The sequence below is a fragment of the Littorina saxatilis genome, unplaced genomic scaffold, assembly GCF_037325665.1.
Source record: "Littorina saxatilis isolate snail1 unplaced genomic scaffold, US_GU_Lsax_2.0 scaffold_1551, whole genome shotgun sequence".
Taxonomy (NCBI): Eukaryota; Metazoa; Mollusca; class Gastropoda; order Littorinimorpha; family Littorinidae; genus Littorina; species Littorina saxatilis.
The window spans coordinates 1-20,208 of NW_027126990.1; the positions used below are offsets into that span (position 1 = coordinate 1).

At 42.6% G+C, this 20,208-nt stretch overlaps 1 long non-coding RNA gene across 1 annotated transcript; it reads left to right on the forward strand.

The window, feature by feature from the left end:
* The first annotated feature begins 2,812 nt into the window (after positions 1 to 2,812).
* On the forward strand, positions 2,813 to 12,838 carry LOC138955451 (uncharacterized). Its single transcript, XR_011452236.1, has 3 exons — positions 2,813 to 2,888; positions 11,481 to 11,585; positions 12,797 to 12,838. It is a non-coding gene; the product is annotated as an uncharacterized lncRNA (long non-coding RNA).
* Positions 12,839 to 20,208: the final 7,370 nt, after the last annotated feature.

The following is a 20,208-nucleotide window of genomic DNA, read 5'->3' on the forward strand; positions in this document are numbered from 1 at the left end:
AAAAGAAAAGTCAACAAGAAACAAGTCGCGTAAGGCGAAATTACAACATTTAGTCAAGCTGTCGAACTGACAGAATGAAACTGAACTCACTGCATTTTTACAGCAAGAGCGTATACTCGTAGCATCGTCAGTCCACCGCTCGATGCAAAGGCAGTGAAATTGACAAGAAGAGCGGGGTAGTAGTTGCGCTGAGAAGGATAGCACGCTTTTCTTTATCTCTATTCTTTTTAACTTTCTGAGCGTGTTTTGAAATCCAAACATATCACATCTATATGTTTTTGGAATCAGGAACCCACAAAGAATAAGATGAAATTGTTTTTAAATCGATTTCGGAAATTTTATTTTAATGATAATTTTTATATTTTTAATTTTCAGAGCTTGTTTTTAATCCGAATATAACATATTTATGTTTTTGGAATCAGAAAAAGATGAACAATAAGATGAACGTAAATTTGGATCGTTTTAAAAACAAATTATTTTTTTTACAATTTTCAGATTTTTAATGACTAAACTCATTAATTAATTTTTAAGCCACCAAGCTGAAATGCAATACCGAAGTCCGGCCTTCGTCGAAGATTGCTTGGCCAAAATTTCAATCAATTTGATTGAAAAATGAGGGTGTGACAGTGCCGCCTCAACTTTTACAAAAAGCCGGATATGACGTCATCAAAGGTATTTATCGAAAAAACGAAAACGATTTCCGGGGATATCATTCCCAGAAACTCTCATGTCAAATTTCATAAAGATCGGTCCAGTAGTTTAGTCTGAATCGCTCTACAGTCAAAACTTGACTAAGTGTAAAAACACACCCACACACACACACACACACACACATATGGGCTTGGAAGATAGACCGAGCGAGACCCTGCGTTTACTCGGGTAATGACGCATGGCGCTGGCAGGAAATTATACCCTCACAAAATTTGAATAAAATCAATCTCTCGGTCATTTCCTACTTCCAACCTTTGCATTTTGCCCCGATTCGCTTGCGTCTCACACAATCGCTTATCGATCAGTTAACCTTTGAGTTATAGAGAGCAGGGGAAGCGGTCAATGAAGATAAGAAGAATAGGTTGAGGGGAGGGGGTGGGGGTGAGCAGTATAAGGAGGGGGTTTGGGGTGAAAGAAGGAAGTTGTTTGGAGAGAGACGTGTATTTATCTGATACGGATGGGCCTCTTGTTGGCTTTTTTCAGGGAAGGGGGGGGGGGGGAGGGAGGGGGAATTTGAGGTGACGCGTTCCAACCTGCGAAACGCAAAAAGATGATTAAACGGGAGTGGGGAGAATTGTTGGTGTCACGGGGAAAAGAATTCTACAAAGAGCAGAGGAAGAGAAAGAGGTTCTGAAGAAAAAACAATCCAAGGTGGAGGTACAGCAGGTTGTTAGAGAGAGAGACGGAGACATAGAGACATACACAGTGACAGAGAGAGAGAGAGACGGAGACAGAGAGACATATACAGTGACAGAGAGAGAGAGAGACGGAGACATAGAGACATACACAGTGACAGAGAGAGAGATACAGAGACAGAGAGACATACACAGTGACAGAGAGAGAGAGAGACTGAGACTGAGACTGAACTTTATTTTACACGGATAAAGATTTAAGTCTGGGCCTTTTCTTACAATCTGACCATGGGACAACAAACATACAAACAAACAAACAAACAAAACACTACCAATTTATACTAACACAGAAACACTATGGAAGTTAAAATCCAAAAACCAATGTGTAAATGACTGTATCATCATCATCATCATCATCGTCGTCGTCGTCGTCGTTGTCATCATCATCATCATCATCGTCGTCATCATCATCGTCGTCATCATCGTCATCATCGTCAACATCATCAACATCATCATCATCATCATCATCATCATCATCATCATCATCATCATCATCAGCCACACCTCCTCTCTGCGACCAACAACTGTCGTCACCCTTTCCCACTCTTCAATCTAATCCAGTTGTCATCAAATCACACTTTGCAATGTTGTTGTGTTGTTGTTTTCTGAGGTGTAAAGTGCTGTTCACATGGCACACTTGCAACCAACTTTTGTCCAACTTTTGTCCAACTTCTGTCCAACTTTTGTCCAACTTTTGTCCAACTTTTGTCCAACTTTTGTCCAACTTGTGTCCAACTTGTGTCCAACTTGTGTCCAACGTTTGTCCAACTTGTGTCCAACTTGTGTCCAACTTGTGTCCAACTTGTGTCCAACGTTTGTCCAACGTTTGTCCAACTTGTGTCCAACTTGTGTCCAACTTGTGTCCAACTTGTGTCCAACTTGTGTCCAACTTGTGTCCAACTTGTGTCCAACTTGTGTCCAACTTGTGTCCAACTTTTGTCCAACTTGTGTCCAACTTGTGTCCAACTTTTGTCCAACTTGTGTCCAACTTTTGTCCAACTTTTATCCAACTTTTGTCGTTTGAAAATCGCTCCCGAGTCGTCGAGGCCAAGTCAGCGAGAAGTCTGCCATGTGAACGGCCCCAGCGATTTAGGAACGATTTAGGCCTGACTTAGCAGCGACTCAAAAACAAAGATTTTGCGCAGACTGTTCTTATCACGCTTACTGATTGGTTAGCTCTAGCCAAACTGCTCTTACCGCATTAAGAGGTAGCTCCGATAGCTGCACTGGCCTTCAAGTCTGGCGAGAATCGTCGCTTAAAACTGGTCTGAGCGTTTGCGCTGTTCACATGGGCAGCGATTTTGATTTGACTTGGCGCCGACTAAAATCGTTTGAAAGTTTGGGAAAAGTTGGTACAAAGTCTGCCACGTGAACACCACATAACGGAATACATTTGTCTACCAGGTCAAGTCCCAACACCTCTGCTGTCTCCCCTACTTCTGGGTCAGGCCATGACGGTCATTTCGAAATTACAGACGATCCGAGGTACAGAAGCTTGTTACAGAGAATTGAATTGAAGTGAATTGAACTTTATTGTACAAGGATTAAGATTTAAGGCTAGGCCTTTTCTTACAATTATGTCATTGGGACGCACAAACACACAATAAAAACAAGAAGCAAAGCCTTCAAGGCTCACGTATGTGAAACTATATGTTGAACACACACACACACGAAGATGAGATTTTTTAACTTTTAATTCTCATGCAATACAAGTAATGCATAGGAATTACACATTAACATGCTTCCATTTGAAACTTCGAGGTCGTCATCGTGGATTGACGCCCGACCAAAACTTATTGAAGCCCGACGGAGCGATTTTAAAACATGACACATACAGTGGAGAAAGGAAAGATCATGTTATCCATGGGGTGATTTGTCCATGATCCAAGCCTTCACACCCAGAAGTCTCTCTGATGTGTCACTTGTCCTGTGGATTACCAGCTCCACATGCAGGGAAGAATATAAAAGATTACACCGAATAGCCTAGAATTTCATCTCCATTTTCCTCACGCACAGTGTTACTGTTAGGGTCAAGGATAGCACAACACTTCATGCAGCATACCACAGTCCTCAATATCTAAATGATTCAGAAATGTCACCAATTTTGTTTGAGAGTACACTATCCGACATGTTTGGAAACCAGAGAATGGCAATGTCCACAAGGATGGAGCCTCAGCTCCAGGAGAAAATGAAGACATGTCTGTATCAGCTGCTGTCGTTACCACTTCATTTGTGTTGTCAGTCCAGGATTATGCCCAGCTATTTGTAGTTGTACTTCTGAACCACGCAGGCTTGCCTGGCACTGATAAGCAGCGGGTCATGAGGGGTGGGTGGGGGGGTCGAGTGTCCTGCAATTTATTCCACCGCTGCTCTGCGCTTGCTGTCATCACTGGCCACCATGCCGTCATATCCTCAGATCTGTAACCAATAGCAAGCATGCATATATAGAGCTGATAAAATTGTTTTCAAGTTCTACTTCTTTAATCTTGAAACTGAGTTTTGTCAGGCTTCTAGCCATTCAAACTGTTCAGCGTGGGAAATCCTGGAAATGTGCAAAACATGCCAACTGACTTAGTTTGATGGTCAGACACCACCGACTGTTCAGTATGGGAGACCCTACCAGGCACCCTGCACATTAGCTGACTCAGCTTGATGGATTATGGAAGCACGCAAGCCACCCCACCACAACACGGTATCAGTTTCTGGGGGCAGTTACTTACCTCACATATGTGACATGACTTTATTGTTCAAATTTATTGTCATGGTACAATTATACCACTTGACAATACCTGGAGACAACTTGGCTATGATATTCAATTAATCAATTTTAAAAACAAAGCAAACACCTCTTCTTCTTCTTCTTCTGCGTTCGTGGGCTGAAACTCCCACGTACACTCGTGTTTTTGCACGAGTGGAATTTTACGTGTATGACCGTTTTTACCCCGCCATTTTGGCATCCATACACCGCTTTCGGAGGAAGCATGCTGGGTATTTTTCGTGTTTCTATAACCCACCGAACTCTGACATGGATTACAGGATCTTTTCCGTGCGCACTTGGTCTTGTGCTTGCGTGTACACACGAAGGGGGATAAGCCACTAGCAGGTCTGCACATAAGTTGACCTGAGAGATCGGAAAAATCTCCACACTTAACCCACCAGGCGGCCGCGGCGGGGATTCGAACCCTCGACCTTCGGATTGAGAGGCCGACGTCTTACCACCCCGCCACAGCGCCCGTCAAGCAAACACCTCAAACTTATCTGAAATGCAAATTTGACAGTATACACTAGCCTAAAATTACAATTACAACAGTTGAACACAGACCACTGATGAAGCAACAACATGAAGCAAAATGTATCAACATATTTTATTTCCAAATCACACACTCAGCATGCAGCAAGGCTAATTTCATGCTTCTTTTTTGTCCTGTCGTATGGTATGTACAGTTAGTCACTTGCAAGGACATGAACATTCATTTGAGTGTAATGATGAAAATACATCAAGCACAATGAAATATGAGCTCATCCAGGCATGTTGTGTGTTACTACTGCTACACCCCACAAACATCTGCAATACACTAATAAAGTTAGTGTACATTAAAGGAGACACAAAGCATAAATTCAAGTAAACATGATGATTCTCCAGATTCAGGGACTGTTGAAGATCATATCAAGCACTGACCTGTGGAGAAAACTTGATTAAGACATTCATTCAATCAGTAAATAAACAACAAACTACAACCAGAAAAGAATAAGAGCACTAAATTAAATTAAAAGCAAAAAACAAAACAAGTAGTCAAATGTGTTCTGCTACTGATTCTTTATTTCAATTGCATTGATTTAAAATAAAACATGACAAATCTTATGCTCCTGTACATAACTTCAGATTTAGCGCCAATTAAACACCAGACACAGAATCTAATTAAGGCATCCACACCTAGTTGTGTCACTGTCATGGCTTGCATATCAAATTCTGCAACAAACAGAATATTGTTAACACTGCATTTCAAATACAAAGACAACAAAACAGCAAACTCGCAATCTGTCAAAAATTCCAATTACACTGAAATTGACACCCAGCAGGGTTTGTGGTCCGAGTACCAGGATTCAAGTACACCTCCTGTGACAGGCGCTGTGGCGGGGTGGTAAGACGTCGGCCTCTTAATCGGAAGGTCGAGGGTTCGAATCCCGGTCGCGGCCGCCTGGTGGGTTAAGTGTGGAGATTTTTCCGATCTCCCGGGTCAACTTATGTGCAGACCTGCTAGTGGCTTATCCCCCTTCGTGTGTACACGCAAGCACAAGACCAAGTGCGCACGGAAAAGATCCTGTAATCCATGTCAGAGTTCGGTGGGTTATAGAAACACGAAAATATCCAGCATGCTTCCTCCGAAAGCGGCGTATGGTTGCCTTAATGGCGGGGTAAAAACGATCATACACGTAAAATTCCACTCGTGCAAAAAACACGAGTGTACTAGGGAGTTTCAGCCCACGAACGCAGAAGAAGAAGAAGAAGTACACCTCCTAGTATTGTAGACTCAGGGAGATTGGTGAAGGTCAGATCCAACACTGAGCCATAGTCCGTTGTAGGTTCAGTAATGAGCTGATGCAGACAGAATTCCTGACACAGCTGTTCGAGTGGTTTTGACAGTCTGTCAGAGGCATCACTGTTGAAGTCTCCTCCCGTCACAACATATGGGTGACTTGCTAATACCCTGTGAAGAATGGTCTCAAGTTCAGTTTGCAGTGCGCTGGTTTTCACACCCGGAGGACAGTACACTCCCACTACACTCAGCCCTGCAATTCTGCTGCTGGCGTCAAGCACTGTAACTTCTATGCTGTGATTGCAGCTTCGGCTTGTAGCTGTGTTGGAGGTAGACAGCAGACTGTCATCACGGATGTACACTATCGTGCCAGCATGTGGACGGTGAGTCTTGGTTGGGGCAGGGTTTCTGTCAAGAACTTTGAATTCAGGGAGACTGTAGTGCTGTGGTTCATCTTGTTCGTGTTCCCAGCTTTCAAATATGAACAACATTTCAGCTCGTAACAGATTTCTTTCAAGACGGAGATCTTCCATGTGCTTGTGAAGAGAGCGACTGTTGTGAAAACCTATCAGAAATCCAATGCTGGCAATCTGCTGTAGGTCGCTCATACACCACTCAATGGGCTTCTTCCGCAATCGTTCCATCTCGGTCTTGACATCAGGTGACACTCTGATCTTGTTTGGGTCAAAATCAAGAAGATGGAGGCCGCCCAGAGTTTTGGCTCTGCTGAGTGCCACATACACTAGATGGTGTTGTGCCATACCCTGAAAAGACACCGCAACTTGCTCAAGAGTTGAACCCTGCGACTTGTGTACTGTGATGGCAGAGCAAGCTGTCAACGGAAACTGTTTACGAAGCACTGCAACATTTTCTCGTTTTCCAACACGAAACTGTTTGACGGCATGAAAGATGGGAGTCCATGTGGAGCTGATGGCTGGTGTGTAGAGCTGTTTGTTTTGGTGGCGGGTCTTTTCACCAACGCTCTCTTCATCAAATTCTATCCAGACAACAGACACATGTTCTGGCTTCTCGCTGCCTTTGTGGTCCAACCTGTCGTAAGGTGCCAGAAGCTCCATTCGTCAGACCATCACTGATGTCAACATTGTGTACCAACATGAATCTACCGCCCACTTTGAGACTCAAGTGTGGTGGAAGACTCTGTGTTTGTTGCACTGTCATATCACAAGCTTTGTGAAGTATCTCGGTTTTCAGTGCAACGCTGATGTCGCCCATCACACTGTCCTTGGCTTCCAGCAGAATCTCCGAAGACTGGAGAAGGGCAAGACTTCTGGTGTTTTGCTCAGTGACCAGACGACTGCTGGTGAACAGATGAAGCATGTTGTCCGGGATACTGGATTTGACAACACGGGACTTGATGAGGCTTGCATCTTCTTTGGTGTGGCTTCCCTCCCTGATGCTGTTTAGAGCTTCAGCAAAGGTTTTGTCGTCTTTCTGCCGCATCACCTGGGTCAACTCAAACATCTGGAACAACTCCTGCCACACAATTGGTGCTAGGGCTTCATATGGTCCACGACTTGGCTGAAATACCCAGCGATCCATGACTGGTCTCAGCTGGAATAGATCACCAACAACAAGGACACTGACACCACCAAACGGCTTGCTGGAACCCATCACTTGTTGCAGACGCTGACTGACAAAACCCAACATGTTGGCATCAACCATGGAAATTTCATCAATGATTACCAATCGCAATTCTGCTAGAGTTGACCGAAGTGTGTTCAAGCGACTGGCGTCAAGTTTCACGTAATCACAAAGACTCTGGTTTGCAGGGAGGCAGAAGGCTAGGTGTAGTGTCACACCTCTGATGTTATAGGCAGCCTTGCCTGTTGGAGCGGCAAGAAGTACTCGAAGGCAATCTGGATTGTCTCCAGGGCGACTGCTTAGGTAACGGACAAGGGCATGGTAAATAGCCAGAACACAGCGACTCTTCCCCACACCTGCACCTCCAGAGAGAAAACAGTTAAAGGGTTCGCATGCAGAAAGACTGCCACTACATTTTGTCTTCATCCAGTGCAGTATGTGATAGAAGAACGCTTGCTGACTGCAATTCAGTGATCTTACAAATGCATAAAATTCTTCATTTGGTATCCTGTTCACTATACGGTCACGGGTTATGTCAGATGTAGCGTGACAACCCAGGTCAAGACCAATGTCATACTGTCGGTGCTGTTCATAGTCTGGTTGGAACGCTGCATTGATGGTACTCTCAGTGTTGTATTTCTCGTGGCGGCTCTCCATGTCTTGTGCTTGTGGAGCCACCCCATCCCATGCTTCCTCATCAATGCCATCCTTCTGCACCTGTTCCACAGCCTGGTCCACAGCAGTAGCATTGGTCTCAAACTTGCTGCTGAATTCGAACACGGTTTCTTTCATCTGTTCAAATCTCTCATGGTATGTCCCACACCCACCAATGTTATCCTTGTCCTCGTTTCGCCATGGGATGTACAACATCATCTTCTCTCTGTAGTGGTTTTTTGAGTCAGACTCCAGAGAAAAGCGAACACAGCGCAGAACTTTTGGTTTTCTCCGGTGGTGCAAGACTTTGCCATCAGGAAATTTGTACAGGTGACCAGAAGAGGAGTCATTGTTCCAGATGCTGTCAGTTGCATCCTCCTCATATTCACCTTCAGGGAGGAAATCCTGTTCCTTCTTAGTGTTCTTACCTGTTCTGCTGTTTGATCCTGCCCTTTTCACATCATACGATGTAGCAAAGTCTGCAAGACAGATGTTTTCTAACTCCTTTGGTCTTTCAGAGTAACTGTCGATCAGGCTTGTGAGAGTCACATCCGTGTCCTCATCTTTCATTGCTTCAAGCATGGTGGAATTCTTCAGCAGACCAACTCGCTGGCAGGGGGGTGATGTGTTGACAAAAATCACATCCCTTGTGCATCGGGTCAAAGGCAGCTGCATCAGGAGGTAGACAGCTTCCTGAGCAGACACTTCGCAGTGGTTCAAAAACTTGTTCGCAATGTGTCTGACCTTTTTTTTTGACACTGTGGTTGCCACGTTTTGCCTCATCATCAGCGCGTTTTAGAAGATCGCTCATGCCACGCTGGCTCTTGCTGAAGTATGTCACATTCCACAGGCATACTCATCCAGGACAAATTGCACATCTGTGTTGGCCATCCACATCTGAGCGAGAATATCATTTCTGCTGTTCATGCGTGTATGTTCAGTGCCTGCTGGCCATCTGTTGTGAAGTCGTTGGGGTGGAGAAGGGTGTCACGACATCCACCTCCCAGTTCTGCCTCTTGACTGGTTTCTACCCATTCTTTGTCTTCATCATCTTCCCCGGTGTCATCTTTGTCATTAGCAGCTATGTTTTCCTCCGGCCACTCTTGAAACAAATCTGCAGAGTTTCTTGCAGATTACCATCTTGGTCTTGGTTTGGTTTGTTGTTGTCTTTCACTGTGCTAGAAGCTTGATCAGGTACCAAGTGCTCCGGGCCTTGTGCCAGTACATTAGTGACCCTCCACCACGGAATGAGTCGCATGTCACCTTTGCATGATTTTCATATTTTTACATTTTTCTAAAGAGGTTTTTATGCTCTATCCAGTGGTAAAAACCGTTTTAGAAAAGAGCGAAAACTGTTTGAGTTATAAGCCTGTGACTAAGGTGACCCTCACACTGTTACCAGACACTCCCCGGACTTATATTAAGCCTAGCGCAGAACTGCGCGAGGTGACATGCGACTCATTTCGTGGTGGAGGGTCACATTAGAACATTGCTTCACAGCATCACATTCAGGTTGTTTGCCTTCGTCACATGAGTGAGTATGGTTGGTCTTCTCACCTTGGATACAACTGTCATCATCTGCACTGTTGATTCTGAACTCTACCGACTCTGCTCCCTCCCACTCTGGTTTGAACCAAGAAGGATCCAGCTTAATGCCCTCTTCCCTGAACAGGACACTGTTCCCAATCAACCACTCCGCAGCAGCACAGATCTTCCCAGGCCTCACATTTTCAAAGTCGCGCAGACATTGGAAAAACGCTGTGCAGATCAAATTGTAGGAAATATCCCTTTGGTATCTTCTCAGTTTGAGTCTTTTTTATGGAGCTTAGAAAATGAACCCGGTGAAATCAAGTTGTCCTCCCCGAATCGGCGAATGGCGGAATGCTGAGGTAAGAACCTATGTCACTTGTCAGTATACCACAATCCTTTGCGCGACCCCTGACCTTGTCTTGACCCCTAACCTGGTCAACATACCACACACGACACAAACCAGTCAACTGCTTGTACCTCCCCATAACCCCCCATCACCCGTTTTCTTTGGATACACACTTTAACTACACACATGCCGACGAAATGTTGATCATTGCTTCAATACTTTGAAGATGTTGCTTGGATATTAACCAGGTGAAATTAGTATTTCGGTGTTCAGTCAAATGTTAAAGTTTCTATCACACACGCACGCACGCACAGACAGACAAAGTTTAGCATCGCATAGGATACACTTACGTGAGCCAACAAGTCGCGTGAGGCGAAAATACAACATTTAGTCAAGCTCAGTCGAACTCACAGAATGAAACTGAACGCACTGCATTTTTTCCGTAAGACCGTATACTCGTAGCATCGTCTGTCCACCGCTCGTTCTGAGCGTGTTTTTAATCCAAACATATCATATCCATATGTTTTTGGAATCAGGAACCGACACGGAATAAGATGAATATGTTTTTAAATCGATTTCGGAAATTTAATTTTAATCATAATTTTTATATTTTTAATTTTCAAAGCTTGTTTTTAATCCGAATATATAATATTTATATGGTTTTGGAATCAGATAATGATGACAAATAAGATGAAATTGTTTTTGGATCGTTTTATAAAACAATAATTTTAATTACAATTTTCAGATTTTTAATGACCAAAGTCATCAATTAATTTTTGATCCTCCAAGCTGAAATGCAATACCAAAGTCCGGCCTTCGTCGAAAAATGCTTGGCCAAAATTTCGATCAATTTTATTAAAAAAATGAGGGTGTGACAGTGCCGCCTCAAATTTTACAAAAAGCCGGATATGACGTCATCAAAGACATTGATAAAAAAAATGAAGAAAAATCTGGGGATATCATGCCCAGGAACTCTCATGTAAAATTTCATAAAGATCGGTCCAGTAGTTTAGTCTGAATCGCTCTACACACACACACACACACACACGCACACACACACACACACCCACACACACAGACACACATACACACACAGACACACACACACACACACACACACACACACACACAGACGCACACACACACACCACGACCCTCGTCTCGATTCCCCCTCTATGTTAAAACATTTAGTCAAAACTTGACTAAATGTAATGAGGAAACAAAACTTAACTTAGAAATTACGTCCTCAACGAAAAACTCCATGCTTCAAGACCATGGGTCCACGACCGCTCATTTGATGAAGATTCTTCAATGGTGACCGGAAGCAAAATTACGATTTCGCAATGTTGTTGCCTTTGTGTTTGTTTTTTTACTTCTAATTTGTAACGAAATACATGTATGTAACAGGTCAAGTTCCTTCTTCCCTCCTCCCTCCACCGCTGCACTATCATTCTCTAACTTTGGTGAAATCGCTGCCATGGGTACTTTCGTCTGTGGAGACCCTCCCGAAACGTAACTATTGACACGTTCGATATTCATTGTTTTGTTCGAATTGAATGTGCAATGTTTGCTTTGTTCGAGTTGGAGAGGGGGGGGGGGTGGTCGTCTTGCTTGCTGTTTTGTTATTTTGTCGGTTGATCATAATGCCTGTTTTGGTGAATGCACAGTTTCATTTTTCCACTTTTGTTTAAGGTTGTTTACACTCGTGCTTGCTTTTTTTGCTCGCTCATTAATGTTGTTCCAATTGCTGAGAAGAATGACGGGAAGGGTTTGAAAATGGGGATAAGATTGGCCTGGTTGTTGTTGTTGTTGTTGTTGTTGTTGTTGTTGTTGTTGTTGTTGTTGTTGTTGTTGTTGTTGTTGTTGTTGTCATAGCCGCACAGTTTGCATTGCGGATTTTTTTTATGCGTTTTTGACTCAACTGATCAATCAGGTGAGTCTCTGTAATGAGCATAGTTCGTTTCGTAGATGGAAAAAGGTTGACGTTTTCTCGTATTTTATGGAAGTTTTAAGAGATTTAAAAACTCAACACATTTCTAGCTTTTGATGACCTCCAGACCTCCAGACATGAAGCAAGGTTTTGTGACTCTGGTCACATTTCAAATTCACAAGGGGGCAGTATTCAGGGCAAAAATAATAGCAACAATCTTAAATGTTTTTCAAGGTCGAGCTTTAACACTTTAACAATACGTCTAGGATTTGAGGATCTCCAGACTTGAAATAGCTAATAGGTTTGGTTCTCCCTTGTCAAGTTGTAAGGTCACAACAGAGTTATGTTCGGGTAAACACTTGTTTTTAAAAAGCTTCTATTTGCTTGAAGTTTTCTAAGCTAGACATTGGGAACTTTGAACCCATCCATGCTTTGATGAACTCGGAGCATGACACATGTCTGCTTGGTTTCGGTTTCGGTCAAAATAATGTCAAGATCACAATTAGGGTCAGTTCTAACAATTGTCTGTCTGTCTGTCTGTCTGTCTGTCTGTCTCTGTCTCTGCGTCTCTCTCTCTCTATATATATATTTCTCTCTCTATTTCCCTCTTAGTTTCTGTCTATATGTCTGTCTGTCTGTCTGTCTGTCTGTCTTTGTCTCTCTTTCTCTGTCTCTGTCTCTGTCTCTCTCTCTCTCTCTCTTCCTTCTCTCTCTATTTCTCACTCGTTTTCTCTCCTAGTGTATCTGTCTGTCAGCCTGTCAGTCTCTCTGATCACCATACTTTTGTGCACAGGGCCGAAGAAGAACCACAGAAGAAGAGAAAACCAACGAAGAGGTAACTCGTTTACGCGACCACCCACCCACCCTCCGCCCCGACACACACACACACACACACACAACCACTCGAACATGCATTAGTACACACACTCACACACACACAGACACACACACTGTCACGTTTCAATATCACAATAAGGTGATTATGAACGGTTAGTTACTTCTAACTAACTAACCACACCACGATCCACTCTCGCAGTCATACAAATAGATAGAATCAACAAAAGTATAAGTTTCAGACGCCTGTTTATGTAATATCACGCCACCTCCCTCGAGACTTCACTCCAAAAGATGTTCTTTTTACGTTAAATACGTAAAACAAGTGTTTACTGACAAAAACGCCAGTTGAAGTACAGGAAATAATAATAACACGCTGATCCCGTGTATAGTTAGTAAAAGTACCTGATCTGCCTAAAAGTGCCACACACCCCACGTCGTCACCACTCGAGTATAATCACAAATAATACAGATGACTTGGTGGTAAGGGTGCAAAAGACATGGTGCAACTTAGCTTTTTGCCACTGAGTGGGCGGCCCGTGATTAGTCTTTAGTCTCCACAACTGCTCCGTTGAATGTAGTGCCGGTTAGCGTGGCAACGAAGCAGGGAACAGTGGAGACATCAGGCGCCTCACTCAGTCGCTGAAGGTCCTCCCCGTAGTCTACCAGAGAGGTGTAGAAGACGCGTAGATGGGCAGGACGGCGACAGCGACAGCAAAAAGCCAATACAGCAGGTTAGCAGGTTACACGGTGTGTGCGGACGACCTGGTTACAGCATCCCAGCACGTTGTCGTAGTCAACAGCCAGCAACAGCAGAAGAAGAAGGCTGCAACAAAAAGCCTCGGTGCACTAAACATGTCATGCTCCCCTCACACACCACCTTTAAACATGTCACCTTTACATATCTCATCGAGCACGTGGGCCTGCACAAACGGACTTTTACAACAACAAATCAGCTATTTTCCTTCTTTCTCTCCATATCTGCAAAAACCATATACAGATTAGTATTTTAGCGTCACAAAGTGTGTGAGTGTGTGTGTGTGTGTGTGTGTGTAGGTGGTTTTACCGACAAATGGGGACGATTGTCACTGGAGAGCAGTCAAATGGGGACGCTTCCGACAAACGGGGACGTCCCCATTTGTCGGCCCGTGCGACCCCATTTGACTGGATTTGAGCAGATTGAGCGACCCCATTTGACTGCTTCCTAGCATCCCTGTGGACAAACGGACTGGATTTTCACACAGATTCATACACATATTTTAGCTCTGCACTTTTTGGTCTGCTCAACTAAACCATGTGATTTTTATCATGTGACTTCAAATGACTTTACAGTAACTGCTTTCATCAGAATTCAGTTTCTATTCAAATGCAGTTAAACTAAAACATTTATTTGAATTAAAAAAAAACAAAAGTTATTGCATTTAATATATTTTATTCAGAATATTTTGAAAGAGTTCTGATTATTTGATCACGTTTTTTTTTGTATTAAAACAAAAACAAACACAGAAACATATACATTCCTGTAAAAAAAAAATGATTACAATTATTTTGTTATGAGATTTATTTTAGGTTAATTCGAAGTGTTGTGTCTTTGTCATTTGTTGGTTTGTGCAGTGCAGTTGTTTTGTCAGTTATTCTTCTCTTCATTTGTTCTATCGTCTTTCTTCTTCTTTTTAATGTGTGTATTTTTGTGTTTTTGTGCCTGAAGAAGACCCTTAGGTCGAAACGTCGCTGTTATTCGTTCCGTGTTCGTCATTTTAACGTGAGTACATTGCTTTTTGGTCTCTTTATTGTTCCCTCTCACGTCCAGTCGCCATTGTTTAATACATGTTTTAATGTGTTTTGTATAATCCGGAAGCAGGAGTTTAAAACCTATGTATTCTTCTTCTTCTGCGTTCGATGTTTAAAACCTATGTATATATTAAGGGAAAAGTCTGGGTTGTGGCACTCGATCACTAGGTGGGGCACTGCCCTTCGCTCCCTGTTACCCGAGTTCCAATCCTCGTGGTAAGGCGTCCGCCCCGTGATCGGGAGGTCGTGGGTTCGAACCCCGGCCGGGTCATACCTAAGACTTTAAAATTGGCAATCTAGTGGCTGCTCCGCCTGGCGTCTGGCATTATGGGGTTAGTGCTAGGACTGGTTGGTCAGGTGTCAGAATAATGTGACTGGGTGAGACATGAAGCCTGTGCTGCGACTTCTGTCTTGTGTGTGGCGCACGTTATATGTCAAAAGCAGCACCGCCCTGATATGGCCCTTCGTGGTCGGCTGGGCGTTAAGCAAACAAACAAACAAACCCGAGTGCCAACAACAATAGGATGAGCATCAGAAGCGAAGATAAAGAGGGAATTTTTTTCTCTGCGCGCGCGCCAGCAAGCAGGATGTCTCAGAACTGAAGCGGTAATAGTATGATCTAATTACAGGCGATGGGTTTATGGGTCACGTGATTATATATATATATGAAGTCTTCTATCGCGCGCGTATCTCCAGACTCGGACTCAAGGCGCAGGAATCTATTTATGCCGTGTGAGATGGAATTTTTTACACAATACATCATGCATTCACATCGACCAGCAGATCGCAGCCATTTCGGCGCATATCCTACTTTTCACGGCCTATTATTCCAAGTCACACGGGTATTTTGGTGGACATTGTTTTATCTATGCCTATACAATTTTGCCAGGAAAGACCCTTTTGTCAATCGTGGGATCTTTAACGTGCACACCCCAATGTAGTGTACACGAAGGGACCTCGGTTTTTCGTCTCATCCGAAAGACTAGCACTTGAACCCACCACCTAGGTTAGGAAAGGGGGGAGAAAATTGCTAACGCCCTGACCCAGGGTCGAACTCGCAACCTCTCGCTTCCGAGCGCAAGTGCGTTACCACTCGGCCACCCAGTCCACGTGATGTGGGGGCGGAGCCAAACATTGGTTGATACTTACTGTGTTGACATTAGTTCATTGGCCCCGCCCCAACATCATATGACTTACTAATCCATGGGCTATCATTGGTTCATGTTTTTGGCGCTAAACTATCTGACAGGTAAAGAACTATTTTGATGTGACACGTTATTACTTGGTGCAAATACGCGCAGTGTTTAAAACCACTTGGCGGACAGAACTGTGCATTCTCACAATTCGACACTTACTACATCCATAATAACCACACCGTTGATCAATCGCTGAGAAATGGCACAAATGACAGTTGGGGAAAACATTCAGAAGTTGGAATGATCTTACTGAACGGCTGGCAGACTTTTCCAGAAAGAACGATTTGGTGTACGTGGTCAAATACAGTCGTGCTGTTCAACTTGCGAACAAGAATTCAAAACAGCCCTTTCCAGACGAACTGAAGTATGCATACGCAAAACTTGTGTGCAAGTACTCAGGAAAAGGACGACTCACAGGCCGAGGTGCGAAGAGGAGCAATGGGTAAGCGGATTAATATTTAGTTGCTATACTTCTTATGCGTTCTTGTCACAGATAGTAACTCGTATGAATGTTTAATTTTAATATTTTTTTTTAATTTTTTTTTTAGGTTTACAATGTTTCAACATTCATTCCAGTATCGACTGACATTTTAACGAGTGCGGAAAGTCTGTCTGTCTGTCTGTCTGTCTGTCTGTCTGTCTGTCTCTCTGTCTCTGTCTCTGTCTCTCTCTCTCTCTCTCTCTCTCTCTCTCTCTGCGCGCACTTCTTCTTCTTCTTCTTTGTCGGACAGATTTTTCACACAAATGACCAGGAAACCAGATTACGTAAGCCGTGTCAGCTGTACCCTTTGTAAAAGTCAGCGTAGCTCGAGAACGGCATTGAAATATTTTCGGTGTTCTTTACCTTGCCCAAGAAGCAGAGCATAAGAGTATACGTCACACACTCGAGTCAAGGACGTCGTAAAATGGCCCTCGGTCAAGTTTTCACCGAGAACCATTTTATGATGTCCTTAACAATTATGTGTTAGTCGGCTTAGAATATGCGCGCAGGTTTCAAAGTTTTGATCCATTCGATTATCTCAACAGACATCCTTTGATTGTAAAGTTGAATGCGGGCACATGATGGTTGAAAATACTTAACTTGAAAGTTTTCCGTTGTGGTAGATTTTTATGGTGGTTGTCACACAGGCAGCGACGGCTTTACTGGTCGGACCCAGTTGTGCGTTACCTCGCTTTTGCCTTTAATGACTGACTGACTGGCTGACTTTGGGGATTAACGTCCTCTGAGGTAACTAGGATCTATTTGGGAACATTTACCGTGATACTGTAAGAGGAGCAAGAAAAGAAAAGAAAAATGATGATGATGATGATGATGATGATGATGATGATGATGATGATGATGATGATGATGATGATGATGATGATGATGATGATGATGATAGAAAGAGAGAAAGAAAGAGAATAGTGAGAGAGAGGGGAGAGAGAGAAAAAGAGAGAGGGGGAGAGAGAGGGAGAGAGGGAGAGAGAGAGAGGGGGAGAGAGAGAGAGGAGAGAGAGAGAGAGAGAGAGAGAGAGAGAGAGAGAGAGAGAGAGAGAGAGAGAGAGAGAGAGAGAGAGAGATATTTAGAACCGACTCCAGACGATGGGAAATGCTGTAAAGATACATTTGACGTAAAGCGAGTGACGCAATTTCACTAGATTTTTTCGAACTTTGATCATTTAGATTCCAAGTGAGCGGGTCGGCATTGCACACTCAGAGGATGGGCGGTGCTTTGCTATTCCGTGAAGCACCCACCGACAAAACTAGCTTTTCTGTACTTTTTTTTTTTTTTAGATAAAGAGAGTATTATCTCGCAGCATTTGAAGTGTCATTCTTTAGAATAAATCACGTTGGTATTGTTGATTTAAATTTGTACTTTGTCTTGTCAATGTTTTGCTTGATAAACAAAAAGGGTCCCTGCTTGAACGTTATAACATTTAGAGGGTCACCTAGAATCCGTCCTGATTGGTCAAAAAGCCATATGAGGCACTGAACTGGTACTAAAATAAAATAATGTGCTGACAAATTTAAGCTTCTTTTTTAATACAGTAACAGGATAGATTTCTCCCCCGAAAACTACAGAAAATTGGCCATTTTGACCTCCATAATGTAACATCTTACAAGTAAGTGTAGTTGGACCTGTCTTTAACGACAGTTTGAAACGAGTTGTTATCGCAATTAAAGAAAGCCGCCGTTGGCTACTCGGGTGGTGTCTTATCGCTTTCAAGAGTATGTCAAGAGGTGTGTATGGGGTGCGCTCAAGCGCAGAAGACAACGTGATTGCATTCGGCTAACTCAGAGCCGTCCCGCCCGCCTGGTACGTTTAGCAGTCGGTATAACGAGATGGTAGTGTATGAATTTTATTTATTGGTGATGTAGAGATAGTACAATGTCATTAAAAAAATAAATTCAAAACAAACATGAGTTTAAAGGTTGTGAAAGACAGGTTGTGAACGTTAGTTTGACCGAAACTGGCAGCCGCAAACACATAATAACAAACAATCAATATTATGATAGATTCTGGATAAATAATGTATTATAATGTGCATCTTGTAGGTGATTGTGCTTTTAATAATTTTCAGATTTGTTTTCCCTGTTAATGCTGATGCCACAGTACTAGTTGATTTTTATAGGGAGAAAATGGTTTTGTTTTAAAATGTTCATTATGTACATTGCTTTGTAATTTTGTTAACACATTAATTTTGTGAAACGCCCAGAACCATGTCAGGATTTGCAATACATAACAAAACTTTATTATTGTTTTATCTTTTTATATTTAGTCAAGTTTTGACTAAATATTTTAACATCGAGGGGGAATCGAAACGAGGGTCGTGGTGTATGTGCGTGTGTGCATGTGTGTGTGTGTGTAGAGCGATTCAGACTAAACTACTGGACCGATCTTTATGAAATTTGACATGAGAGTTCCTGGGTATGAAATCCCCGAACGTTTTTTTCATTTTTTTGATAAATGTCTTTGATGACGTCATATCCGGCTTTTTGTGAAAGTTGAGGCGGCACTGTCACGCCCTCATTTTTCAACCAAATTGGTTGACATTTTGGTCAAGTAATCTTCGACGAAGCTCGGACTTCGGTATTGCATTTCAGCTTGGTGGCTTAAAAATTAATTAATGACTTTGGTCATTAAAAATCGGAAAATTGTAAAAAAAAATAAAAATGTATAAAACGATCCAAATTAACGTTCATCTTATTCTCCATCATTTGCTGATTCCAAAAACATATAAATATGTTATATTCGGATTAAAAACAAGCTCTGAAAAATAAATATATAAAAATTATTATCAAAATTAAATTGTCCAAATCAAATTAAAAATACTTTCATCTTATTCCTTGTCGGTTCCTGATTCCAAAAACATATAGATATGATATGTTTGGATTAAAAACACGCTCAGAAAGTTAAAACAAAGAGAGGTACAGAAAAGCGTGCTATCTTTCTTAGCGCAACTACTACCCCGCTCTTCTTGTCAATTTCACTGCCTTTGCCATGAGCGGTGGAGTGACGATGCTACGAGTATACGGTCTTGCTGAAAAATGGCATTGCGTTTAGTTTCATTCTGTGAGTTCGACAGCTACTTGACTAAATATTGTATTTTCGCCTTACGCGACTTGTTTATGATTACTATTACCATTATCAGTATATAAGAGGGACCACGGTTATACCCAAACTGCAATTTAAACAAAATTAATGTTGAAGAAATCAAAAATACATCGAACACATTTCACGCTTTGATTTAACTTATGTTTCCAGCTCGTCACAGACACAGCCTAAGTGCGAAGGCCTGTCTTGAAGCAGAAACGCTTTTGGTGTTCTAGTCGCTTCACACTTTAAGTCAAGTGTCATTCAGTCCGTCTCTCACAATATCACACCTATCCGCGAAAATAGGCAATAGGCCATGATGGGCCATATGTCAGGGAACAGAAGTAGCTCGCTGACTGTCTGATTTTTTTCCCGAGATTTTATTACCTCTCTGGGCCATAAGATGTGGACTACCTTGGGATGGGACAATAAAGTAATGAGAGAGAAAAATCTAATATATTCCTTGACTTTGGGGTAGCGCGACTCTGTTGCAGCTAACTTTCATGTGGGAGAAATAGGCCCTGTCGGAGAACAGAAGTAGCTCGCTGAGTGTCTGATTTTTTCCGAGCTTTTATTACCTCTCTGGGCCATACGATGTGGACTACCTTGTGGTTTGTTTGTTGTTTGTTACGTGTAAGGATTACCCACATGACAAGCAAACAATACATAATTCGTTTGATCTTATCGAGGTTATCGTTCCGAATAAGTTGTTGTATATACTGTAAACATTCCACTTTTAAACACATTTTTAAAACACCTGTTGTGAACACTGAATGAATTACTCTTTTACAAAAATAACACATGAATAA